A 27,921-nucleotide genomic window follows, 5' to 3' on the forward strand; every position below is an offset into this window, starting at 1 on the left:
TTATTCTAGGGCTGGTCTGAGCTGACGACATGAACAATTCTCAGTCTCACCTAGACAGCTTGTGAGGGAGCAGCCTGATTCCCAGGCAAAGAACATCAGACTCCTATTAGTCCACTTCCTTAAAACATATTTACCAGACTGTGAAGGGGCTTGATTATGCACAAAAGAGATGATATTCAAGAGATGGAGCAAGGCAGCCTTGAGGCTTAAAGGAACATTAGGTTGAAGTATCTGAAATTGCTTGACTCCTACCACCGAAATGGCTTCTGAGGCCAGGCAGAGGTTAAGCATCAACTTCTTGTTGCAGAGTAATACATCTGCCCCTGGGCACAGGCAGGTTACCATCTGTAAAATCTGTTCCAGTCCCCTAAAAGAAGTCTGCTATTTAGAATGCGCTCGTGCCAGAAATGTGCTCTACCATGTGGACTAAAACACACTAAAGAGACAACTTTTGTCAGCAGGCTAACTAGGGCAGACTTCATGTGTCTCTGTGTAGCTTATCCAGTCACTGCCCAAGAAGCGCCTATGAATGAATGGCTGTGGTATTCGCATGCTGTCTTGTCTGTTCTTGTGTTCTTATGCATGCTCTTTCTTTCAATCCCCACCTAATTCCAATTTCATGTATAATCCACAATAGCGTTTAGAAAGACTCATCGGGATTCTTAAATCATTGTCATTGATTAGCATAGATTTTCTTGGAGGCATAAACATTCAGTGTTTAGAGATACCACCTGAAAGACTGGAAGAATGACTGCAAGTATTTTCCTTCACATTCTAGAATAACAATAAAGGCAATTTGCCTCTAGAAGCATCTACACCAATTTAGTGAAACATGACTGCAGATGAAAAAGTCGAGGGTGACACCGCACTATGCTGGAAGGAGCCCTGGGCCAGGAATGATAAGAACTGAGACCAAGTCCATGTAATGGCTATGGTATTTAGAAAAGTTACATTGAACTCTTGTTGCGATTTAATCTGTAAAATGAGTAATAATACCTGCCCTACCACATGAGTGTTAATAGAAGTAAAATGAAGCAATAAATATGAAACATTTTCCAAGCTTCAAATGTAAATTAGATAAATAGATTGATAGATACATAGAGCATATATTTAAGGCTTTTCTAGGCCTAAATGTATCACTCCTTTATCTAAACTTCTAAAGGACTGATCATTAGTATTCATTTATTCATTCAAAATTCACAGATTTGAACTCTAATGCTATGCTTTATTCATTTTAAAAAATGTATCAAAACTTTATCATGTGCTCTGTTCAAAGATCTACAACACCTACAGAAGAGAAAAAGAGCAAGTTCCTGCTCCATAGAGCATAGGGCATTAGATCTAAACCTCTTATTAACTTTTCAAGCGTTTGTGCCTTAATCCCACCTCCATGCAGTAAGCGCCTAACAAAACACATTGCAAATAGGAGTACCTTAGTGCATCAACTTTATTTGAACACATGATTTTGCCTGTTCTTCCTCAGACTGTCAATTAGGCAATTGATGATGACGTGTGGGGTTCTTTTAGCAGTAAACAAAGTAAAGTTTATTGTGTTAGAGGTCTTCTCCGGGTTGATGGACTTCATACAACAGGAGAAAATTAGCTGACAGCACGTGTATGCAGACTGGTCAGACTTTTGTACCTGCAATGCTGGTGGAGCTTCATTATCGCTTGGCCCATGGATAACGTGGCAAGAAAGTGTTGGTGTCAGAAACAAATTACACTTGGAGCTAGATGATCAGAGAAACAGGAAGTATTTTTTGCAGTAATGTAAGACGTTTCAAGATAATGTGCTATTGGAAAAAGAAATGTGGAAAGACCCTCCTTGGAGGCTTTGGAGACGTGGTAGGACCTTCTCCAATCCAGGCTGAATGCCATTACCCATCTGAGTACATCTCCCTTAAGGAAACAAGGGAGCCAGTCATGCTCAGTGAACCGCTACCAGTCTGAAGTCCGCTCGTATCTCTGCTGAAAATGTATCACTTGAGCTTAGCGCAGTAAAACATGTCTTTTACAAGACTTGTGCAATGAAGAACTCATTTCTGCCAAGGCATAAACCTTTTCTCCTAAAAGACTAATTCAGCAAGAGAGATATGAATTGACAATAATACACCTTGGATAATAAAAAGTAAACAGTAAGATAAAAGGATCTTCATATAACCTAGCATATACATTCATTCATTCATCCATCAAATAATTTTGAGTTTAAGAAATTATTTCAGGAGGCAGAGGATACAATGATTCAATTTATGCATGGTCTCTGCCAAAATGGAGGCATGCACTTACTATAGCTCACTATGACCAAAAAATCATATTTGGTACACTTTGGATAATAATTCTTAAAATACCTACACATGGTGTAGCTTGATGGCATGGCATGTCATAAAGGTCAGTGCCAAGAAAAAGGTAATGTAAATAATATTCAGTAAGAGTGGATATTTATTTATTTATTTATTTATTTATTTATTTATTTTTTGAGACGGAGTCTTGCTCTGTCGCCCAGGCTGGAGTACAGTGGCCGGATCTCAGCTCACTGCAAGCTCCGCCTCCCGGGTTTACGCCTTTCTCCTGCCTCAGCCTCCGGAGTAGCTGGGACTACAGGCGCCGCCACCACGCCCGGCTAGTTTTTTGCATTTTTTTTTAGTAGAGACGGGGTTTCACTGTGTTAGCCAGGATGGTCTCGATCTCCTGACCTCGTGATCCGCCCGTCTCGGCCTCCCAAAGAGCTGGGATTACAGGCTTGAGCCACCGCGCCCGGCCTAAGAGTGGATATTTAATCCAGGTTGTGTCACTTGAGGGTTCTTGGATATCATTTGTCAGCTTCAAATAATTCTTGCCAAATCAATTGTTGTCAAATCAAATTTTCTCTTACTTAAAATACGCACTATTACAAGAAATAAGAGATGTAAAATTCTCAGTGCATAGTAGTAATACCAGCTTTTGTTATTGAATATCTATATTCTACACATTTTGCACACCTTAATTGATCTAACCTGTCCCCCAACATGCACACACAAACTCACATGCACAATACAGCTGACTATAAGATGTATAAGAGCAAAAACTCTCTCTTTTGTCTCCTTCTGGACCTCCTAGTTCCTACAAAAGGTCCCAACACATAGTGGGCCCTGAAAATATTTTTAGTCAATGAATAAATATAAAATAGGAAGCATTGACTCGATTTTGAAGCTGAAAATGTTTAAGTATCCAGACAAAGTTCCTAAGATTACATGCCAGAGATAGAGTCTCTCTGCATGTGTTGCTTTATCCTAAGACTACAGGATGGCTGATATGTGCTTAGAAAATTCCTGTTCCAGTTTTCCAGTTAAAAGGTGACACATTGTGATGTGTTCCTATTGACACAATATTTTATGCTTCACTTGTCTTCTATTAGCTAAAACTGCAATTCCACTCCTCTGTGATTTTAAATTGGTTTAGGTCTCCTGTGCAAATAAGAAAAAATCATTGTGGAAGTACAAGTAGTCCATCACTCCTCAAGGCATTGCATCCCTCAACTTACAGCATTCCCTAGTGCACTGAGCGGAAGGCAGACAGTCATTGTTTTCAAACACGCTGAAGAAAAAGAACTAAAGAAGACAAGTATCATTTAACACCATCTCTTCCTAGTAATTCTGACAGAAGTCATTGTATTTTAGCAATATGTATTGATTCAGATGCTCTTGAAGTTCAAAATGCTACCTTCATTGCGACTCACTATCTATTCCAACAGACGCTTAGTAGTAATCAGTCCATTTTACTGATTTACCAACTTCTTTTGCTCATTAAGGCAAAACTTTAATTTTAAACTACTTAAATATTTAATAGTGGTTATAACGCATATGTTAAACAAGGCCAGAATGTATTTAAGTAATAGAATAGTCTTTAGGTAGACCTTATAGAAGAGACAAAAGAAGTTAAATGGACAATCTCCTCCTACTCAGAGTAAGCAATTATAGCACAGAACACCAGAAATACGTACAAAATGTTAGAGACAGCAACACGATTAAAAACCATAATGAGAGAATGATAAGCATTACAGGCATTCACAACATGGAGCGACCAGAAGGATGAAATCAACAGAGAAACGTTAACAATGGAGGAGGAACATCAACAGGGGTCTTGAAAGATCTGTAGACTCTCTCCACTCCCTATGCTCATTCCACAGTCATGAGCATGGTACATTTAGAGAACAGCAAGGAACCCTGCCTAGCAGATTGTTCAAATTCAACCCTACAGGCACTCCCACCCATCAGGATAACAGCATACACAATGGCTCACTGTTACTTGACATACAGAGACTTTCATGCACCTCTCTAAATGCTGAGATCCTGCCAAAGGATTGGGTCATTGTTTGAGGGTATTGCACTTCAGTTAGTATCATTTACAGAGAGCGTGTGTGATAAGCTATAATATCCTTGGTGGGAAAATTTTGACTGCTTCAACTTGTCAGCTTGTAAGCACTTAAAATAAGAAAGAATTTTAATTAATAAGTTTATAATAAATACTAATGGAGAAGTATGTATCAGAGTTGATGCTACTGCAAAAATCCTAATACTTTTGAGAGATGGACTAATTAATAATGACTACACACCTGCCTGGGAAGCTCCATGGACCAGGTACCTGTAGGATAACTGAAGAGTGGGCTTTTACAATCAGCCATTTGAGGAAAAATCATTATTCTCTCATTTACAGAATTCGTTGAAGCAGACTTTGTCAGATGTTCATTTCTGTAATGAACCATGTAAAATATAAAATTTATAATATGATATTACATAGCTGCAAGAGTAGTTACCATAAGAGATTCTTTTGTTAATGTCTGTTATCAGTTGATATTAAGCCAACCAGACCGCAACCAAATCCATACTTGCAGAGATTTCTACTGTTCTCATGTTTGCTGTTGAAACTAAGACATCTTTTTAATTTTCAGTGTCAAATATGAGAACTCAGTAACTAAGTGTGCTACTTTGTAAGTTATATACACCGGAAGAAAAAATAAATTACTAGTGCCTAGCAATAAAATAACAGAATTTTCCACATTGCAAAAACTGTGCACAGGGAAAAATGAGACAGGAGAGAAATACAACTAGCCACTAATTTCACTTTCACAAAAGATCTGGCTAGTCCTAGAATTGTCTCCAGATGAATACTGACTAAATTACTGTCATAATGATATCTATTTATAGTCAACAGGAAAAAAAGAGGGGGAATCATTAAGTCTTCTCACCTTAAAGCCAGTGCTATGAGTCTTACATGCTAATCTACTGCCACCTAATTCCAAATAAGCGCCTGCTGGCTCATTCTCAAAATTCCCAACGTCTCCGTTAAGATATCTCCTTTGTTTTCTGCTCACACCACTTCCATGTTTTCTTTATCCTCTTTTCTTACACTGTTCTTCAATTGCCCTCTCCTTTGCTCTGTTGTCTAGTCCAAGGATGTGCAAATAAAATGCCATCCCCCTCCAAAGACTCACTCAGAGCACTTGAATCACACACTCCCCTCAGTTGCTTTGATTCATCTCCTGTAATTTCATGATAACATATGTAAATGGAGCCCTGTGACCCTGAGAAAATTTAAGCAGGTAGGGCTTGTCTTTGGACATACCAGAGTCTCTTTTCTGCCTTCTCACTGTGCTGTGCATTTCCCTCAACTCTCAAATTCCTGTTTCTCTTACGTCTTGTCTACCCTCCCTTTGGCTGAAAGTTTCTCCCAAGAGAAAATCAGTTATCAGTCACTTACACCTCTATTTGAGTTTAATTCAAAAAAATATATAGCTCAAGGTAATTACAACTGAAGCTTTTCACTAGTGACATATTGAAAGGATTGACACATAGGTAAAAACTCTAAATCACATGCAGTGAAAAAGATCTTTTCATGGAATCCTTTTCAGAAACCACATTTTCTGTCCACCTGCTTACAGTGGATGATACTGTGAAACTGACACAATTCTCTCTCTTCTTTTCCCTGTCCTCTGAGTCAGAATTGCAGACACCTTCTTTCTTTACTGAGTTTTCAGTTACACATGTCTATTCACAGTTGACATCTGTCTGTCAGGCTGGTGTTGAACTCCTGGGAGGCACATCCAGGGGTTGGAAAGAAATTTGTTCCAAAGGGATCATGCTCTTTATTAATGTCGATCAGTCACAACATCTGAACACCACCCCTCACTGTAACTATGCAGATACCCTGTGGGATGTGTGCTTTAAATGCCTAGGTATATCAGACATGTTAGTCACTTAAAAAGAAAAGAAAGAAAAAACAGAAAAAGAAAAAGTGAAAGGAAAAGAAAGAACCCAGATTCTCATAAACATTTATTTCTAGAACCTATTTATTTGGATCCTATGTGGCACCCAATGGGAAAACAAAAACAAAATGTTACATATATTTAATATGAGTATTTGGGAGATCCTGTGTGCTTATAAGCTTGAAATATGAATCTGTCACTTTTATGGTGCTTTTTCTACACAGTAGTAAATGAAATGAAAAAGCAAAGTCAGAGCATTGATAAAATCATGAACCTAGAATCTCTGTTAAAGAAATAATGAGTCACCTCGTGCTAGTTTCATCTGTACTATAGGCATCTAGAAGTCAAACCCAATGTATTATTCAGTTCCATTTCCCTAAAGGCAAGTTACAAGTAAGGTGCATAATAAAAGCACCTAAAGGCTGGTATAAGTAAGGTGCTTAATAAAAATGTCTTTATAAATAATTTTTAATGAGGAAATTCTGTCTGAATCGGACAGTGCAATCCATTGTAGGCTAGATTCTATCTTCAGCAGTGATCACAGATAATCTACAGGAGAATGTTGTTCTTAGTCTTTACATCAGTCTCAAAATATTGACATGGCATAATAAGCATTTCTAGCATACTATGTAATAGCCCATTTTTGGCCCAATTGCCCATGCAGTTATCAAACCATTTCTTAATACTTTATTTTCAGGATCAACCATAGGTTATTTTATTTACTAAATATGCTTATGCAATTTATCTCTAATTTGGAGAAGATTTAGATGGTACACATTTCAGAATTACATAACTCTCTTCATAAAATTTTCCAGTACATATATTCCATCTATATTCATAACCATTCAGCATACCCTCTGAGTTCAGAAAATATTTTTTTCAACATTGATGGTTGTACAATTACTAAACTGGATTGTATTTTATAATAAGAAAGATGAATTTCAAAAGCCACCAATTTTGATAGCAACAATCAAGTAATTCTAGGAATACTGAATTAACCTGCATAACGAGATATAAAACTTTCTTTAAAATAATTTAAGTACTGGAAATACACACTTACTTCGCCTATATTAATCTTATTCAAGTCACTGAATCTTTCAGAATTATTCGTATTTCAGGTACATACATATAATATCTAACTCCTAACCTGCTAAAAAATACACACTGAGTCATCACATAAAATGCACAAGAAGATCGCTCTGCATTAGTATGCTATTCTGTAAAGTATTAATACTTTTCTGGTTCAATATAATAAAATCTAAGTTTTTTATTCCATATATCCAGTTATTTTTCAACAAATAAATATGCAACACTTATTTTGAATTTGGTGAATGAGGAGCAAGGCTACTTCTCTCATGTTAATCATCTAGTATCAGAGAATATGTTCACATATGAGGAACAGACAGCAATCAAATGATGTAAGGCAATACGTAAGAGTCCTGAAGCATTTACAAAAGCTGTTGACATTTCAAAGGAGAGAAGGCTCCTTCCATCCAGGGAAATCAGAGAAGAATGCTTAAAAAAAGAATTGGGCATGCAGTCTAAGTAGCATTTCAAGAACAATGAGGAGCACTCAAATAAGGAAAATGAAAATGCAAAGGCCCAGAAGTGAGAAAATCGTGAGAGATAAGACAAGGTAAGGGCGTTTGAATCTGATCTCTGGAGGGCTTTACGTAATATGCTTTGGACTATAGAGTTTAGTTGATAGGAAAGTAAATGGAGCAATTGGGGTTGCCTTCAGAAGGAGTATAGAACCAACCACTGCTCCTATAACAATTCTGTGTGACTCCTGGAAGATTGGGCCTAGGATGTATTCTATGCATCTTCATGTGGCAGACAAACTAGGTATTGGGGATAAAATAAGGATAGTCTAATGGTGGAGGAAAACAATAAATAAGTAGACAAATGTAAGTAAACAATTTAATCAGGAGATTAGACTCAGTAATCACACTGTAATTTGAAAAAATATCTGATGCTCCTAGCTCAATATTTGGCATGGGGTTTACACGTTGCTACAATAAAATTCTACACTGGTCTACCTGGGTTCAAACTGTTTTTTTCCCCTCCTTTTCTTAAAATTAGGCATTTCATTGCTCAGAGCCAGAAAAGCAATTCTTTGAAATCCTGGGTAATACTGGTACACAAAGATAGAAAGAAAGCTATATATGAATGACACCCAAATAAACATTTAGTTCTGCTTTTTCTGCCAAAAGAAAAAAGTGAACTCTCTGTTACCAAATAGAAGCAGTCAGCTGATTTTACTACTCCTCCAGCTTTCCACAAAATACTGCAGCAGACACAGGAAGGTATTGTCTGCTTTACTTTGATAGGAAAGAATGGTTTCCAGAAAGTCATGTCATTAGCGTGAACTGAGGAAATTTTCAAACAGTCAACAAATATCACATTTCCCTTAAATATTTCGTTTCTTATGAAGCCTGTTGATAGTTATCATCTGTCATTTGCATTATCTCATCTGTTTCCAAGTTGGACTGCAATATGCTTTGAGGCAAAGCTCCAGGACCAAGCACTTCCCTTTGAAGAGGTGAAGGAGGGCTTACAATGCTCTCTCATCGTTCCGGGTTCTTACCGGGCAAATGTGGCTGTGGTTTTTACAGCAGGATACCGAAGTCTTCTGTAATATGTGTGGTCTTAATAATATTTTCTAGAGATTTGGAGCAAGCATTAGCAATGGTAAAGTGCTATTTTATGGTGCTTTCTGTTACACTTTGATTAAAAACCACATATAGGCCGGGTGAGGTGGCTCACGCCTGTAATCCCAGCACTTTGGGAGGCCGAGACGGGCGGATCACAAGGTCAGGAGATCGAGACCATCCTGGCTAACACGGTGAAACCCCGTCTCTACTAAAAATACAAAAAATTAGCCGGGCTTTGTGGCGGCGCCTGTAGTCCCAGCTACTCGGGAGGCTGAGGCAGGAGAATGGCGGGAACCCGGGAGGCGGAGCTGGCAGGAGCCAAAACACGTATAACCTTAATGTAATGAGTGAAAACATCTGAAGCCAATTCTCCACAGGTGAACTATTAGTTGAGACTTTGGCAGGAGAACACACTAGGATAGAAAAAAATATATAATAAGAATGAGATGATACTATCAAAACATCAATATAATTGTATTAGTGATTCTCAAATCATCAATATAATTGTACTAGTAATTCTTTAATATACATAATAATCACCTCAGAGATAGTAATACAGTAGTACAAGGAAGAAGCTGCCCAGGAATCTATATTTTAACAATCACTCAACAAAATGTAAGAATCATCTCACAGCTTTTAATATGGAAGGTCTCCAAAACATACTCTGAGCTTATCCAGAGGGAAAAAAAATTTTTAGAGAATTACAAAAATCACAACAATGCTCATTTCAAGATGGTAAGATGATGAATAATTGGTATTAAGTATACCTCTTTATATATCTCTGAAATTTCTTCAATGATCTTTTGTCATTTTACATTTAAAAAAATAAAATAAATTACATAAAATGATTTTTTATTGAACACAGACTTTTATGTCAAGATGACAGTGATTACCTTTTATTCTATTTTTATTTCTATTATGTATTATATTTTTATTTTATTGTAATAGTGATTACCAATTATTATTTTCTGCATTCCAAAAGATCGTTTAGTACAGAACACAATTAACTATTTGAAGATGACAGAAGACAATGAGTGTATGACTGGATAATGAAAAAACATTTTGATGGATGATAGGTGGAGCAATGGACAGAGAGACAGAGCAATAAATAGAGAAAGTGATGGTGACAATGAACAGAGAAAAAGGTTATCAAAAGAAATATGAATAGTAATTGGTGATGACCACTTATGTGCATGATTCTGAACAAAAGGTAGCAGTATAAGTATTTTATTTATACCTACAGATATCTCATTTTATTTTACAATGCAATTGAGCTGGGAGACTTGGTTTTCAGGTGCTACAGGATTTATTGAAGAGTCAAAACAGAAATTCCATCAAACAAGGATCTAGAAACTGATCTAATTCCACTTAAAAATATGACAGGCTAGGATGGCAGAAAAGGGAAGACACGGAGAAAGGAAAGCTAACTGCCTTCTGGAGCACCGAAGACTGGTATTTCTGAGTGACAAATTCTTCATTGTGACTATCTAGTGACGTGTAACTTTCTGGTTTTGCTAATATTCTTTGGAGTTAGTTAAGAATCATTGTCTTAGTCTTAAATATTATCAACTGTTAGAGAAATTGGTAACATAATAAATGTAGTAATTTTCTGTCATGTTGGGCTCTACCATCCATTCAATCTGTGAACTTAAGAGAAACAATTTACTTTTTTGGAGATGACTATAGACTCATCTCTTAAAGGAGGGCTAGAAGGTGTCGGATAATTTTTGTGAATTTTTCGGGGGGATAAGGATTATCCGAAGTTGAGCCTTAGGAGTAATCTAAATGTTTCACAAGAACTTCAGGCAACTGGATGATTACAGGCTAATAAACATGAAGCAGATGACTCTTCTTTCTACATCGAGCTCTCAAATTGTATGCTCTTTTTTTCTCCAGAGAAGATGAGCTGTGCTGAAAAATGTAAGAAACTCTGTTTACACATTTCCACATAAAGTTTCCACCTAGCCATAAATGAAAGAGGATTTCTCATCCAATGTATAATCAACCTGAAAGTTTAAAAATACTTTGGTACATTCATAGTCAACTTCTGATCTCCCTTAATTTCACCAAACTAACAAAGAGACGGGAGGTACAACCTACTAACAAGGCAGGTCACTTAGAGCAGGGATTCCCAACTGCCAGCCTATGGCCTCTCAGGAACTGGGCCGCACGACAGGAGATGAGTGGCAAGTGTACAAGCATTACCACCTGAGCTATCCCTCATGTCAGATCAGCGGCAGTATTGGATTCTCATAGCAGGGTTGTGGTGTTTTTGCTCCAGTAGTTCGGCAAGTGGGAGGGAGTGGCACCCAACAGCTTCTTCTCTCTTGTTGTTTGGAGAGTGGGAGAGAGGGTTAACAGCTCTTTTACTGCCACCACCTGCAGCTCAGCAAACCAGCCAAGAGCATCATAGTGCTTTCACTCCTGCAGTTCAACGAGTGGGAGGGAGGGTTACAGCTCTTTTACTCCCACCACCCTCAGCTCAGTGAGTTCCAGGTTCTTGTCCTGTGACCAAGAGGAATCAAGTATGCAGATATTGGAGAGTAAGGCAGAGAATAATTTTATCGAGTGACAGAAGGAAAGCTCTCAGCTGTGAGAGGGAACCCTGAAAACAGGCTGCTGTCTAGAAGTCTGAGTCTGGAGGTTTTATGGGTTTAGAATTGGGGAGTGTGTGCTAATCGGTCCATGGGTGGTCTTGGAAAAAGCACCATCTGATTGGTTAAAAGGCATCATTCAGAAGGAACCAGTGGGTAAGATAAAAATAGAAGTTCTTACTCCAGTCGTGGACTCTATCCGGAACTGGCAGCTTGGTGTTCAGGCTTTCAGCTGTCCTTGGTTTGAAGGTTGCATTTCATAGAGGACCTGTCCCTGTCTGCCTAGGAATTTGTCTGTCTCCTGTTGCTATCAGGAGTGCGAACCCTATTGTGAATTGTGCGTGCATGAGACCTAGGTTGCACTCTGCTTGTGAGAATCTGATGCCTGATGGTCTGATCTGAGGTGAAACAGTTTAATCCTGAAACCATCGCCTTCTCCCAAGTCTGTGGAAAAATTGTGTTTCATGAAACTGTCCCATGGTGCCAAAAATGCTGGGGACTGCTGACTTAGAGGATGAAGGACTCCTGCATCTGTAGCAACTCCCTGACTGAATAAGAGATGTGCAGATTAGGGAGAATTTTCAGAAAGATAATTAATATATTTGGATAATTAAATTTTCAAAGTTCTGTAGTCACAATGAACTACTGGCAGCTTTCCAAATGCCTATTTTTTAGACCTTTTGATTGTCATCCAACATTACCTCTTAGCATTCCCATCTCCCCTGTCTACTTCACAGACCCCTCCACATACTTTTAAGCTCAATCTGACCTTCAACACTTCTCTGAGCTCTAGAGAAAGAAGCCTAGTTATTCTGTCCTCTACGTTCTCGCTGCACTTTATATATGCCTCTATCAAGTCACTTACTATGTTTTACTATATTTGTTGTTTTAATATATCACATTTCCCCACCTAAAACACTTGGAGTGAGAGACAGGAGAAAAACAAAGTTAAGACAAGGGCAGGAGAAAAAGAGACACTACCAAGGGCATCCCAAAAATGGCATGAAGATTGCTTCAGTGGTAAATATTTAAAAGGCTGAGACAGCTTACATCATTTGTTAAAGCAAGCGAGACACCATTTGAGATCGAGTGTTTAATAAATACTTTGATGATGCTGATATGAATCAAAACACTTCCCACTCTTCTTTCTTCGCTTGGAACACAACAAATACAGAGAAAGAATTTATAATATTTTTAGCTGAAAACAATGTTGTGTATTTGAAGTTACTTAATTCAAAGTGTAGACCTTGTAAGATTAATTTAAAACAAATCCTTTAAAAATAGTCTCTTTTTGTGATTTGGGAATCACATCACAACGCTGTTCAGTCTTCTCTGGTTTCCCTTTAATTTCAGCAACTTTTCCTGCTTACTTTGCCAGTAGAAAAGGAATTCATGGTACCATGCTATATCCTAAAGTAAAAATTAGTTGAAAACAATCAGCAGAGTTGAAGTTTCCCTAGTTTTTTCTCCTACCAGCAGGAACAAAGGTCCCTGGAATGCAGGTTGTCTAGTGGGAACAAAGCTAACGAGTATCTTTGTTCGTCAAGCGTCAGTTTAAGAAACCAATTATGTTCTTCACAGTCAAGTACATGGAAGCCCATGGAGAGCAAAAAAAAATGGTTGCTAAATGAAGATTCTGAAACACAGAACAGACAAGATAAAGAGAAGTCAGATGAGGATTTCACCACTGAGGTCTTGGATATTTTCTACAGTTCATGGGAAAAGGTATTTCAGAGAGTATTTGCAAATGTGAACCCTGAATAGAAAGAACTTCCTTAGGTGCCCTGAAAGAAAACTAAGCTTTCTATCAAGTAGCCAAGCCTCTTCTTCCAGAGAGCGGCTGGCTAAGTCATCATAAAACAGTAGGAAAGGGCAACAACATGTGTAACTTAATCGGCCAGCAAAGAGGTTTTCCCCCAAACTGTTTTCTGATCCAAATATTTATATATCCTTTGGTGTTGTTCAACACAATGTTTGTTCAGAGACAAATTATTCTGTGGTAAATGAGTTCTTGACCTTTAGGAGGCAAAGAACATTAAAAAATTATGAGGGGTGAGTACTGCACCCACATTCATATTCACAAACTCAAGCATTTACTAGGCAATATGAGATGGGCTAAGCACCAAGGTAGGTGCTTTATATACTCTATCTCTTCATTTAATCTTCATAAAAAACTCTCATAAAATGATCCTCCATTTTACAGATAAGAGAAATGACGCTGGGAGATTTATTGTTTGGTTTGACATCACCAATAAGGAAAATGTCTAGGATTCAAACTCACATCTAAAAGGTGCAATATTCATCAATTCCTGCTGAAGACAAAGTCAAGCTCACATCCATTTTGTACTCATATAAAATGAACCAGTGGTTAAATTTTATTAGCATTTTCTTCATTTAGCATTGCCTATATATAACATCATAAACTTTGAGCCTGCTGGAAAATGTAATAACGAAGAGAAGTTTTATCACATTTTAAATATTAAAAAGGAAGAAAAATTTACTTTGATTTTTGATAAGTGATGAATTAGCTGCAAGCCAAAATCCTGCCACAGGATTAGAAATTGATTGAGTTACTCTTTCAAAATATCTGACCTTCAGTTAACTTACAAAAATAAGCCCCAAATTAAGTAGGAAGGCCACAACACATCAAAGTGTGTTATACAAACCAGACCAGATACGATATATTGGAAAAATGCCTACTTATATAGAAGTCTAAAATATAAGCATATGCATTTCTCATTTTTATCTTTATTTCCCCTATGTTCAAAGTTTGTTTATATCTTGATACCCGCAATATTCAAAACATGATGGCCTTAATTTTGTTCCTTGAGCAAAATAGCTTATTCCCAATTAAGAGTCTTTACATTTGCTGTGTCTGCTTATATTCTTTCTCAATTATTTGTCTGACTGATTCTTTTTATCTGCCTTGTCTCAACTGAAATGTCATAACCCATCTTCATCACTTCCTCAAAGATACTTTTACTAAACATCTTAGTGAAAGTAACACCCTCTCTTGCACTATTCAAACTCAGTAGGCATATGAAATTAAATTATCTCATTTTTGTATCTGTGTTTTCTTCTTTCTGACACTAACATGTAAGCTCCCTCAAAACAAAGTTTGTTTCTATATAATCAAAACCTAGAAACATGCATGACACATGTTTATCAACTGACTGATAATATCAAGGTCATACTTGGGAAGATGATTCAATTTGCTGCTGTCTTCCGATAACTAAAGGTTCTAGAAGCCTCGACAAACAACATAGGTAGTTTCCTAGTATCTTTCTTTTCTTCTTTTTTTAATGTATAAGTAAAAATCATAGATTCCTGGCATACAGCAAGACGTTTTGAAATATGTATACATTGTGGAATGACTAAATCAAGCTTATTAACATACCTCACCTACTTAAGATTTTTGTGTGTGCTATGGGAACTTAGAAACTACTCCCTAAGCAATTTTCAAGTATACATTTGTTATTAACTATAATTACCATAGTGTACGTTAGATCTCTTGAACATATTCCTCTTGGCTAACTATCCTTTCACCAACAATTCTCAAATCCACCCTCCTTCTCCAGTCCCTGATAAAAACATTCTACTCTGCTTCATGAGTTGGACATTTTTAGATTTCATATATAAGTTAGATCATGCAGTAATTTTCTTTCTGTACCTGGTTTATTTCACTTAGCAAAATGACCTTCAGGTTCATCCATGTTGTTGCAAATGACAGAATTTCCTTCTTTTTTAAGGCTAACTAGTATTCCACTGTTTATATATACTATACTTTATCCATTTATTATCTTTCTTTTGGACATTTGCAATAAACAGAAATAAAAATAGGTTATTGGGAGGCCATATATATCTGAGAAAATAAATAGTCAAGTACAAGAAATATTTAGTAACTGAAAGTAAATCATTATTTTCAGCTTACCCCTTCGGCTACATCATTAAAGATCAGGGCATGATATAAATTTATAAATCAACCGAAGAAAGCAGCAAGTTGCATGAAGGAGAGACACAAAATAAAAACTAGATCTGGTTTAGCACCGAGAGCCCAGAACCTTGGATGAAGTGAGCAAAGCAAATTAAAATTAAAATTAGGAACAGAGGAAATACAGCTCTAGTTTACCAAATCAAGATCAATTGCAGAGAGGTGAAAACTAAACCTATACTCAGATCCAGAAAGGCAGACACCAATCAGAAAGTAGGGAGGGACACACATACATGATTGCACCATGTGGGGTTTCCACCATAACCTGATCCCAGCTAATCTGTTTGTTTAGGCCAGTTTCTCTATTTCAAGTAGCTACTGTCTTCCTACCCTTCCTCACCACTTCCACTCTTTTCATCCCTTTGCCTATTCCGGTTTTATTCATCCCTCATTTCCCTGCTCAAGCTCCATCTTTGATACCAAGCATTAACAATAACCCTCATTCCTAGGACTCTCCTCCATTTCCAAATACCTATTGCTGTGCCGATAATTAGCACTATCATGTTTGCCATTTAATTATGCTGTAAATGAGAAGCTTCCTGGATTTTTCCCTGAAAAGCTTCTGAAGACAGAGATTGATTCTTTCCTATAGAAAGCAATGAAGAAATATTTTTTTTAAAAAAACTTTCATTTACAGTTCAGAATACATGTGCAGGTATGTTACATAAGTAAACTTGTGCTATGGGGGCTTCTTGTACATATTATTTCATCACCCAGCATTAAGCCTATTATCTATTAGTTATTTTTCCTGATCCTCTCCTTCCTCCCATCTCACAGCCTCCAATAGGCCCCAGTGTATGTTCTTCCCCTCTGTGTGTCCATATATTCTCATTATTTAGCTTCTACTTATAAGTGAGAACATGCAGTATTTAGTTTTCCGTTCCTGCATTAGTTTCCTACAGATAAGTCCTCTAGCTTCATCCATGTTCCTGCAAAGGACATGATTGCATTCTCTTTTAGTATTCCATGGTGTTATGTACCACATTTTCTTTATCCAGTCTATCATTGGTGGGCATTTGGTTGATTCTATATCTTTGCTATTGTGAATAGTGCTCCAATGAACATAAATGTGCATGTGTCTTTATAATAGAACGATTTATATTCCTTTGGGCCTACACCCATTAATGGGATTGCTGGGTTGAGCATTATTCTGTCTTTAGGACTTTGAGGAACTGCCACACTGTCTTCCACAATCGTTGAACTAATGTATATTCCCACCAAGAGTGTATGAGCATTCCTTTCTCTCCAGGTTCAAGTGATTCTCCTGTCTCAGCCTCCTGAGTAGCTGGGATTACAGGCATGTGCCACCATACCTGGATAAGTTTTTTGTATTTTTATTTTATTTTATTTATTTTATTTTTTTATTTTTTTGAGACGGAGTCTCACTCTGTGGCCCAGGCTGGAGTGCAGTGGCCGGATCTCAGCTCACTGCAAGCTCCGCCTCCCAGGTTTACGCCATTCTCCTGCCTCAGCCTCCCGAGTAGCTGGGACTACAGGCGCCCGCCACCTCGCCCGGCTAGTTTTTTTGTATTTTTTAGTAGAGATGGGGTTTCACCATGTTAGCCAGGATGGTCTCGATCTCCTGACCTCGTGATCCGCCCGTCTCGGCCTCCCAAAGTGCTGGGATTACAGGCTTGAGCCACCGCGCCCGGCCAAGTTTTTTGTATTTTTAATAGAGACTGAATTTCTCCATGTTGGTCAGGCTGGTCCCGAACTCCCAACCTCAGGTGATCTGCCCACCTTGACCTCCCAAACTGCTGAGAATACACGCATGAGCCACTGCGCCTGGCCTACGTTTTGACTTCTTAATAATAGCCATTCTGACTGGTGTGTGATGGTATCTCATTGTGCTTTTGATTTGCATTTTTCTAATGATCAGTGATGTTGAGCTTTGTTTCTATGATTATCAACTGCACACATGTCTTCTATTGTAAAACGTCTGTTCATGTCCTTTGTCCACTTTTTAGTAGAGTGGTGTTTGTCTTGTAAATTTATTTACGTTTCTTATGGATCGTGGATATTAAACCTTGTTGGATGTGTACTTTGCAAAAAGTTTCTCCCATTCTCTAGTCTGTTTACTTTGTTGATTTTTTTTTTTTTTTTTCTGTGCAGAAGCTCATTAGTTTAATTAGATGCCATTTGCTTTCATTGCAATTGCCTTTGGCTTCTTCCTCATTAAATCTTTGCTTGCTCCTATGTCCTGAATGATATTGCCTAGATTGTCTTTTGGAGTGTTTATGGTTTTGAGTTTTACATTTAAGTCTTTTAATTCATCTTGAGTTGATTTTTGTGCATGGTGTTAGGAAGGGGTTCAGTTTAAATCTGCATAAGGCTAGCCAGTGATCTTAGCACCATTTATTGAATAAGGGAATTATTTCCCCATTTTTTGTTTTTGTTAGGTTTCTTGAAGATCAGATAGTTGTAGGTGTGCAGTCTTATTTTTGGGTTCTCTATTCTGTTTCGTTGGTGTATGTGTCTGTTTTTGTACCAGTATCATGTGGTTTTGGTTACTGTAGCCTTGTAAAATAGTTTGAAGTTAGGTAGCATGATGTCTCCAGCTTTGTTCTTTTTGCTTAGGATTTTCTTGGCTATTAGGGCTCATTTTTGATTGCATATAAGTTATAAAATAGGTTTTTCTAGTTCTGTGAAGAATCTCAATGGTAGTTTAATAGGAATAACACTGAATCTATAAAGTGCTTTGCGCAGTGTGGACATTTTTACAATATTGATTTGTCTTATCCATGAGCATGGAATGTTTTTCCATTTGTTTGTTTGATTTCTTGTTTCTTTTAGCAGTGTTTTATAGTTCTCCTCATGGAGATCTTTCACCTCCCTAGTTAGCTGTATTCCTAGGTATTTTATTCTTTTTATGGCAATTACGAATGAGAATAAATTCCTAATTGGGCTCCCAGCTTGCGTGTTGTTGGTGTATAGGAATGCTAGTCATTTTTGCACATTGATTTTCTATCCTGAGACTTTGCTGATGTTGGTTATCAGCTTAAGGTTTTGAGCTGAGACTATGGGGTTTTCTAGATATAGGATCATGTCATCTGCAAACAGAGATAGTTTGACTCCCTATCTTTCTATTTGGATGCCTTTTATTCTTTTTTCTTGCCTGATTGCCCTGGCCAGGATTTTAAATGCTATGTTAAATAGGAAGGATAAGCGAGTATATCCTTCCCGTGCACCAGTTTTCAAGGGGAGCGCTTCCAGCTTTTGCCTATTCAGTATAATGCTGACTGTGGGTTTGTCATGATATTTCTTATTATTTTGAGGTATGTTCCTATAAAATCTAGTTTATTGAGAGTTTTTTAACATGAATGGATATTGATTTTTTCTGCATCTGTTGAGATAATCATGTGGTTTTTGTCTTTACTTTTGTTTATGTTTACTTTTGTTTACATTTATTAATTTGGGTATGTTGAACCAATCTTGCATCCCAGGAATAGAGCCTACTTGATCGTGGTAGATAAGCTTTTTGATGTGCTGCTTGATTCAGTTTACCAGTATTTTGTTGAGAGTATTTGAATTGATGTTCATCAAGGATATTGGCCTAATTATTTTTCCTTTGTTGTGTCTCTGTCAGGTTTTGGTATCAGGATGATGCTGGCCTCATAGAATGAGTTAAGAAGGAGTGCCTTATCCTTAAATATTTTGGAATGGTTTCAGTAGAAATGGCTCCAGCTCTTCTTTGTACATCTGGTAGTATTCATCTGTGAATCTGTGGTCCTGACCTTTTGTTGTTGTTGCTGATAGACAATTCATTACTGCCCCAATTTCAGAACTCATTACTGGTTTGTTCAGGGATTCAATTTCTTTCTGGTTCAGTCTTGAGAGGGTGTATGTGTTCAGGCATTCAGTTATTTCCTTTAGATTTTCTAGTTTAGGTACATAGAAGTAATCGTAATATTCTCTGATGGTTGTTTGCATTTCTGTGGGTCAGTGGTAATATCCCCTTGTTGTTTCTGATGGTGTTTATTTGAATCGTCTCTCTTTTCTTCTTTATTAGTCTATCTAGTGGTCTATTCTATTAACTTTTTTCAAAAAACCAGCCTCTGGATTCATTGCTCTTTTGAATTTTTTGTCTCTATCTCCTTCAATTCAGCTCTGATTTTGGTTATTTCTTGTTCTTCTGCCAACTTTGGGGTTTGTTTGCTCTTGATTCTCTAGTTCTTTTAGTTGTGATGTTCGGTTGTTAACTCGAGATCTTTCTAACTTTTTAATGTGGCATTTCGTGCTATAAATTTTCCTTTTAAAACTGACTTAGCCATATCTCAGAGACTCTGGTAAGTTGAATCTTTTTTCTCATTAGTTTCAAATAATTTCTTGATTTCTGCCTTAATTTCCTTATTTATCCCAAAGTCATTCAGGAGCATGTTATTCAATTTCCATGTAATTGTAGGATTTTGTGTGAATCTTTTAGTCTAGAATTCTAATTTCATTGTTCAGTGTTCCAAAAGACTGTTTGTTATGATTTCAATTCTTTTGCATTTCCTGAGGACTGTTTTACTTTTGATTATGTGATCTCTTTAGAGTATGTGCCATGTGGTGATGAGAATGTATATTCTGTTGTTTGTGGGTGGAGAGTTCTGTAGGCATCTAGGAGATCTATTTCATCCAGTGCTGATTTAAGGTCCTGAATATCTTTGTTAATTTTCTGTCTCAGTGATCTGTCGAATATTGTCAATGGCATGTTACAGTCTCCCATTATTATTGTGTGAGAGTCTAAGTCTTTTGAAGGTCTATGTGAACCTGCTATATGAAGCTGGATGCTCCTGTTTGGGTGCATATATATTTAGGTGGTTAGATCTTGTTGAATTGAATAATTTGTGATTACATAATGCCCTTCTTTGCCTTTTATGATCTTTGTTGATTTAAAGTCTGTTTTGTCAGAAACTAAGATTGCAACCCCTGATTTTTTCTGTTTTCCATATTCTTGGTAGATTTTTCTCCATCCTTTTATTTATTTATTTTTATTATTATACTTTCAGTTCTAGGGTACAAGTGCACAACATGCAGGTTTGTTACATATGCATACATGTGCCATGTTGATATGCTGCACCCATTAACTCGTCATTTACACTAGGTATATCTCCTAATGCTATACCTCCCCCTTCCCCCCACCCCACAACAGGTCCCAGTGTTATTTTAAGCCCATGTGCATTGCATGTGAGATGGGTCTCTTGAAGACAGCCTACCAATGAGTCTTTGTTCTTTATCCAGCTTGCCACTCTGTATCTTTTAATTGGGGCATCTAGACCATTTATATTTAAGGTAAGTGTTGATATGTGTGGATTTGATCCTGTCATCACGTATTAGCTGGTTAATTTGAAGACTTGTTATGTGGTTGCTTTATAGTGTCACTAGTCTGTGTACTTTAGTGTGTTTTTGTAGTGGCTGGTAATGGACCTTCCTCTCCAATACTTAGTGCTTCCTTCAGGAGTTCTTGTAAGGCAGATCTGGTAGATAAGAATTCCCTCAGCATTTGCTTGTCTGAAAAGGCTCTTATTTCTCATTTGCTTATGAAGCTTAGTTTGTCCAGATATGAAATTCTGGTATGGAATTTATTTTCTTTAAGAATGTTGAATACTGGCTTCCAATCTCTTCTGGCTTGTAGGATTTTGGCTAAGAGGTCCACTGTTTGTCTGAAGGGCTTCCTTATGTAGGTGACCTAAGCTTTCTTGCTAGCTGCCCATAACATTTTTTCTTTCATTTTGATCTTGGAGAATCTGATGATTATGTGTTTTGGGGATGATCTTTGTAAAGTATCTGACTGGAGTTCTCTGCATTTCCTGAATTTGAACATTGGCCTCTCTAGTTAGGTTGGGGAACGTTCTATGGATGATATCCTGAAATGTGCTTTCCCAGTTGGTTCCATTTTTCGTATCTTTTTCGTGTATACAAATCAGTCATAGATTGAATCTCTTTATGTAATCTGATACTTCTCAGAAGTTTTGTTCATTCTTTCTCATTCTTTTCTGCCTTTTTTATTTCAGAAAGCCAGTCTTAAAACTCAGAGATTCTTTCCTCTGTTTTATCTATTCTGCTAATAATACCTGTGTTTGCACTGTGAAATTCTTGTAGTGTGTTTTTCAGCTCTATCAAGTCAGTTACGTTCTTCTCTATACTGGCTACTTTATCTGTCAGCTTCTGCAATGTTTTATTAACATTATGATTTTTACCTTCCTTCCATTGGGTTTCAACATGCTCCTGTAGCTCAATGATCTTCACTTTTATCTATATTCTGTATTCTACTTCTGCATTTTAGCCATCTCAGCTTCAGCCTGGTTCCGAACCCTTGGTGGGGAGGTGATGAGGTTATCTGGAGGAAAGAAGGCACTCAGGCCTTTTGAGTTTTCAGCATTCTTATGCTGACTCTTCTTCACTTTGTGGGCTTATCCATTTTTAATCTTTGAGACTGCTGACCTTTAGATGGGTGTTTTTTTAATCCTATTTGATGACCTTGAGGGTTTGGTTGTGGTATAAGGTGGATTCAGCCAACTGGCTTTGTTTCTGGGAGATTTTAGAGGGTCAATACTTAGTTCCCAACTCCTTGACTGTGTGCTCTAACTCTGGGAGATTTTTATTGGGCCCTAACTTTGTCCTCTGGCTCCTCAAGGTTTAGGGTTCCCTGCGCTGGGGGAGCTGATATGCAGCAGCTGCAACAGCATGCTAGCAGATGCAGGGCTGCCTGCCTCCTTGAAGGCATTCACCAAAGCGGGGGGTGGCAAGGCAGCTGGGGGTTAGTGAGCAAGGGGCCCCTGCTGGAGACTTCCTCTTCAGCCCAGCTTCCATGTCTTCCCTCCACCCCCTCTCAGTGCCTTCCCTGTGAAGATCCGTAGAAAGCATGCCAGTTGTCTCAGTCCCTCTGTGGGAGCTGTTTCACTTCTCTGCATTTAGTTGGCCGTCTTGCCCTCCCATCCTGAAAGATCACATTCTTTGCTGACTTTTTAAAGTTTAGACAGGCAGGAGAAGACAGCAATTTCTGTAAGTTATTTCTAGGCATTTAGCAGGTCCTGGTGTCTTAGCCATTGATCTACTAATACCTGCTAGTCACAGAGCCATAGAGGCTGGGCTTCTAGGATCAGAAGACACAGAGCAGTCAATAAAGAAATGTTGACTAGAGAATTCCACCTACCTTTCCTTCAGATAATTTTTTTCCTACAATCTGAAATTATACACAAAAATTACTGAAATGTTTTACTGCTTTTGGAAATGCCAAGTACAGATGTGTTAGTGGTAGCAACACTTCAAACGCAGGTAGATCAAAACCTTCCGGAAGTGTAATAATTCTGAAAAAGCTTCAGATTAGGTGATAAGAGAAGCGACATTTTAAAGAGAAAGAAAAATGGCTTATAGTTAACATAAGACACCTAAAGACACAGAAAACCTTTAAGAGAGTTCAGTGTAAAGAGTGGGTAGAAAAGGGAATTTAATAAAATTTTTAAGTACAGATCAAATAACTACTATGGTTGGGAACTGGGTAAGAAATTAGCATACGGAGAGGAAGTAATTTGTGATATTACAGAGGACTTTATAGTCTAGTAGGAAAAGACTGCAAAGGAAAGAATAAATTACATTTTAAAAATAGGATAGCTAATTTCAGCTAGTTCCAGTCTCCACAACTACTTACATTTAATGTTTGACTATAAAAGTGAGAGAGAAAACTTTACAATGCATGGAGTCAAAGTGCAGTGAGTTAGAAAGGGAATGCAGGAACACATTGCTTTCATAGCAAGTCATGTGCTATTTTAAATAAAGTTGATGAATGACTAACCTGGAATCAGTAAGAATCCAGATAAAACCTATTCATTTCACTCGGTAATTCTATGCCTGATACATCCTTTGCTGAATATTTATCATTTGAATGCAGAATACTGTTTTGCCAATGCTCAGTGTACAAACAATAAATACAAACATTGCCTCCCTCACTATTTTTCTCTTATTCTTGCTATGGCTTTTCCAGGACTAGGATAAATGATAGCAAAGACCCACCTCACAGTTCACGAAACATGGTAAAGGAAGCATAAATCCCCAAGATACCATTACTAACAATCTCGAAAAGAAGTAAATGGCCCATGGATCCTTTAAATGTTTCAAGTACAGCAGTTGAATGAATATGAGTCATACATGAAATGGGACCATTTGGAAGGCTGAATGGATTTTTAAGGTGAAAGGGGTTTCTTGTCCAAGGTTGGCAGACAGAGGTATGCAAATATTCTTGCCTTCTACATTTTGCAATATTAAGATAGTTGCGAATATGTCACAGTTCATTTCAACATGAGCCCCCAGTGAGTTACAAAATGTAATCCTCCAAATCAACCCTCTCCTCAAGGGTCATGAAGCAAATTGACTTCGTATTGGTGGTCTCAGGAGAGCCAGTGGGTTTTTTTCATGGTTATTTTAGTAGCAGAGTTGGAGGCAAGAGAGATACAATTACTGAAGCAGTATATTCCATAGGTCAATACTACACACTCCAAATTATTTTTCTGGGCAAAGATGGAGCCAGATCTTCTGTCATCCCTGATGATTCCCTCTTTATATCCAAAACATAAACAATCTCCATATCCTGTATCTACTGCACCTCCAGATTATCTTTGAAACTCATCTGCTTATCTCCTTCACTGTTGTCACCACTGTGCCTCATTGGACCAGCTTCTGGGTCTTGAAATACTGTATCAAACACATAATTGAATTTCTTATCTCAAGACCTGCTCCTACTTAAATCTTTCCCACCTATATCAGCATAATAACACATTCGCTCTCTGATGATGTCATTCCACAATTCAAAACTCTTTTAGGTTTTCCTGTTGTTCTGTAGAAACTCCACACTCCTCAACATGGCGTTTAAAAAGCCCTTCATGACTACCAACTACTCTATTATTGTAGCAGAGGACAATGATGGAAAGGGATAGAATATTTAAGGAGATCACCTGTCTATGAGCATGCTATACTGAAGTGAGAGGAAAATCAACCCCCAAATCATGCCACATACACTTCGGAATGCACTACATAATTTGGATCATACTTGAGTTTCCCTTTTGTGTTCTTCTTTGGTTCACCAGAAAGGGAGTCAACGGGAAGTGTTGAGATGTCTGTGCTATGTGACACAAGAAGATAAGTGACATTCTTGATGTCCTAACTTCCACTATTTTAGAAATTATAGTGGAAAGTTGTGTGCAAAGATTTGAAATCTTAAAAAAATACCGAGTTCATGAAATTCAATAAAATATTTTTATTAATTTAAAATAAACAAATAAAAGCCCTTAAAATCTGAATTTTACTTACTCTTCAAACACATGTCCACAATATCACCCGTCTTGTACTCTGCTAATCACTCCCAAATTATTACCATTTCTCTTTTTTTGAGACGGAGTCTTGCTCTGTTGCCCAGGCTGGAGTGCATTGGTGTGATCTCGGCTCACTGCAAGCTCCGCCTCCTGGGTTTACACTATTCTCCTGCCTCAGTCTCCCGAGAGCTGGGATCACAGGTGCCCGCCACCATGCCTGGCTGAGGTTTTGGTATTTTTTTTAGTAGAGATGGGGTTTCACCGTGTTAGCCAGGATGGTCTCGATCTCCTGACCTTATGATCCACCCACCTCGGCCACCCAAAGTGCTGGGATTATAGGCATGGGTCACTGCGCCCGGCCAAATTATTACCCTTTCTTGCTTTGTTCTTCCCATCCTTCTACCTTTGACCAGTCCCTATCTCACCCTATTCCATACCAATCTTTCAAAATGTTCCAACTTAGAATTTAGTTTAAAAAGATTTCTCAGAGTATGCAAGGCTAAGTAAGGTAACTGTACTATGTGACCTGAAGCTACCCTGTACTTCTCTGTACTACCCTGTACCAGAGCATTTATTATGCTATGTTGCTACTGTATGGAGATCTTCTATGGAGCAAGTTCCACATCTGTCTTGTTCACTGTGATGCGCTCAACACTTCATAGCACTGAGTGCCTGGATTAACATTTTGTTGAATTGAATGGGCAAGGTAAACCACAATGCAAAAACTCTGATTCCTGGGCCTTTAGGGCAGACTTGCAGAGAAGAAAAAAATAGGCAATGAAGATAATATCTACAGTACCCATGTCTGCAGCATTGAATCCTACCAGTATTTGAAGCTTGTAGGCACAGTTAAAAATATTTATTTGTGATGTTGTCTCTGACACTTCAACTCAAAGTAATATTTCCTTCCTCTGAACAATGATTTATTTTACATGGTGCTCACTTTCTCTAGGACCATCTCAAGTCATGCCAGGTCATTCATGAAAAATCTATTTGGTCAATCAATAAAAAAATGAAAGTCATCTTAGTTAAATCTGAGCCCATAACTAACAAGTCTTTGTTTTTATCTGAGCCCATAATTAATAAGCCTGAGTCTCTCTGGTTGGTCTCCTATCCTTTCAGAAAAATGCAATGTACTTTGTGAATAATGTAATTTATTGAAGAAGTCAGTAGGTGGTTTTTAATTTTAACCACACGTTTGAATTAGGTAGGAAGCTCTAAGCACCTTCCCAAATCTAGTAAATTTAAATACTTCTATTAGTCCACTTTTACACTGCTATAAAGAATTCCCTGAGACTGGATAATTCATAAAGAAAATATTTTTAATTGGCCCACAGTTCCACATGACTGGGGAGGCCTCAGGAATCTTACAATCATGGTGGAAGGCGAAGGGAAAGCAAGGCTCATCTTACATGGCAGCAGGAAAGAGACAGAGCAGGGAATTGCCACACACTTTTAAGCCATCAGATTTTGTGGGAACTCTACCACAAGACAGCATTTGGGAGATGATGCTAAATCATTAGAAACTGCCCCCATGATCCAATCACCTTTCACCAGGCCCCACTTTCAGCATATGGGAAACATAATTTGACATGAGATTTGGCTGGAGACACAGAGCCAAACCATATCAATCCTTAAGTAAGGGATCCAGACTTCTGTATTTTTTCTTTTCTTTTTTCTTTTTATACTTTATGTTCTAGGGTACATGTGCACAACGTGCAGGTTTGTTACACATGTATACATGTGCCATATTGGTGTTCTGCACCCATTAACTTGTCATTTACATGAGGTATATCTCCTAATGCTATCCCTACTCCCTCCCCCGACTCTACAACAGGCCCCAGTGTGTGATGTTCCCCTTCCTGTGTCCAAGTGTTCTCATTGTTCAATTCCCACCTATGAGTGAGAACATGCGGTGTATGGTTTTCTGTTCTTGTGACAGTTTCCTGAGAATGATGGTTCCCAGCTGCATCCATGTCCCTACGAAGGACATGAACTCATCCTTTTTTATGGCTGCATAGTATTCCATGGTGTATACGTGCCATATTTTTTTAATCCAGTCTGTCATTGATGGACATTTGGGATGGCTCCAAGTATTGGCTATTGTGAATAGTGCCGCCGTAAACATACGAGTGCATGTGTCTTTACAGCAGCATGACTTATAATCCTTTGGGTATATACCCAGTAATGGGATAACTGGATCAAATGGCATTTCTAGTTCTAGATCCTTGAGGAATCGCCGCACTGTCTTCCACAATGGTTGAACTAGTTTACAGTCCCACCAACAGTGTAAAAGTGTTCCTATTTCTCCACATCCTCTCCAGCACCTGTTGTTCTCTGACTTTTTAATGATCACCATTCTAACTGGTGTGAGATGGTATCTCATTGTGGTTTTGATTTGCATTTCTCTGATGGCTAGTGATGATGAGCATTTTTTCATGTGTCTGTTGGCTGCATAAATTTCTTCTTTTGAGAAGTGTCTGTTCATATCCTTTGCCCACTTTTTGATGAGGTTGTTTGATTTTTTTTCTTGTAAATTTGTATGAGTTCTTTGTAGGTTCTGGATATTAGCCCTTTGTCAGATGAGTAGATTGCAAAAACTTTCCCCCATTCTGTAGGTTGCCTGTTCACTCTGATGGTAGTTTCTTTTGCTGTGCGGAAGCTCTTTAGTTTAATTAGATCCCATTTGTCAATTTTGGCTTTTGTTACCATTGCTTTTAGTGTTTTAGACATGAAGTCCTTGCCCATGTCTATGTCCTGAATGGTATTGCCTAGGTTTTCTTCTAGGGTTTTTATGGTTTTAGGTCTAACATTTAAGTCTCTAATCAATCTTGTATTAATTTTTGTATAAGGTATAAGGAAGGGATCCAGTTTCAGCTTTCTACTTATGACTAACCAGTTTTCCCAGCACCATTTATTAAATAGGGAATCCTTTCCCCATTTCTTGTTTCTGTCAGGTTTGTCAAAGATCAGATGGTTGTAGATGTGTGGTGTTATTTCTGAGGGTTCTCTTCTGTTCCATTGGTCTATATCTCTGTTTTGGTACTGGTACCATGCTCTTTTGGTTACTGTAGCCTTGTAGTATAGTTTGAAGTCAGGTAGCATGATGCCTCTAGCTTTGTTCTTTTGACTTAGGATTGTCTTGGCAATG

This window comes from Trachypithecus francoisi, unplaced genomic scaffold, assembly GCF_009764315.1.
Source record: "Trachypithecus francoisi isolate TF-2019V2 unplaced genomic scaffold, Tfra_2.0 Lachesis_group0, whole genome shotgun sequence".
Classification (NCBI taxonomy): domain Eukaryota; kingdom Metazoa; phylum Chordata; class Mammalia; order Primates; family Cercopithecidae; genus Trachypithecus; species Trachypithecus francoisi.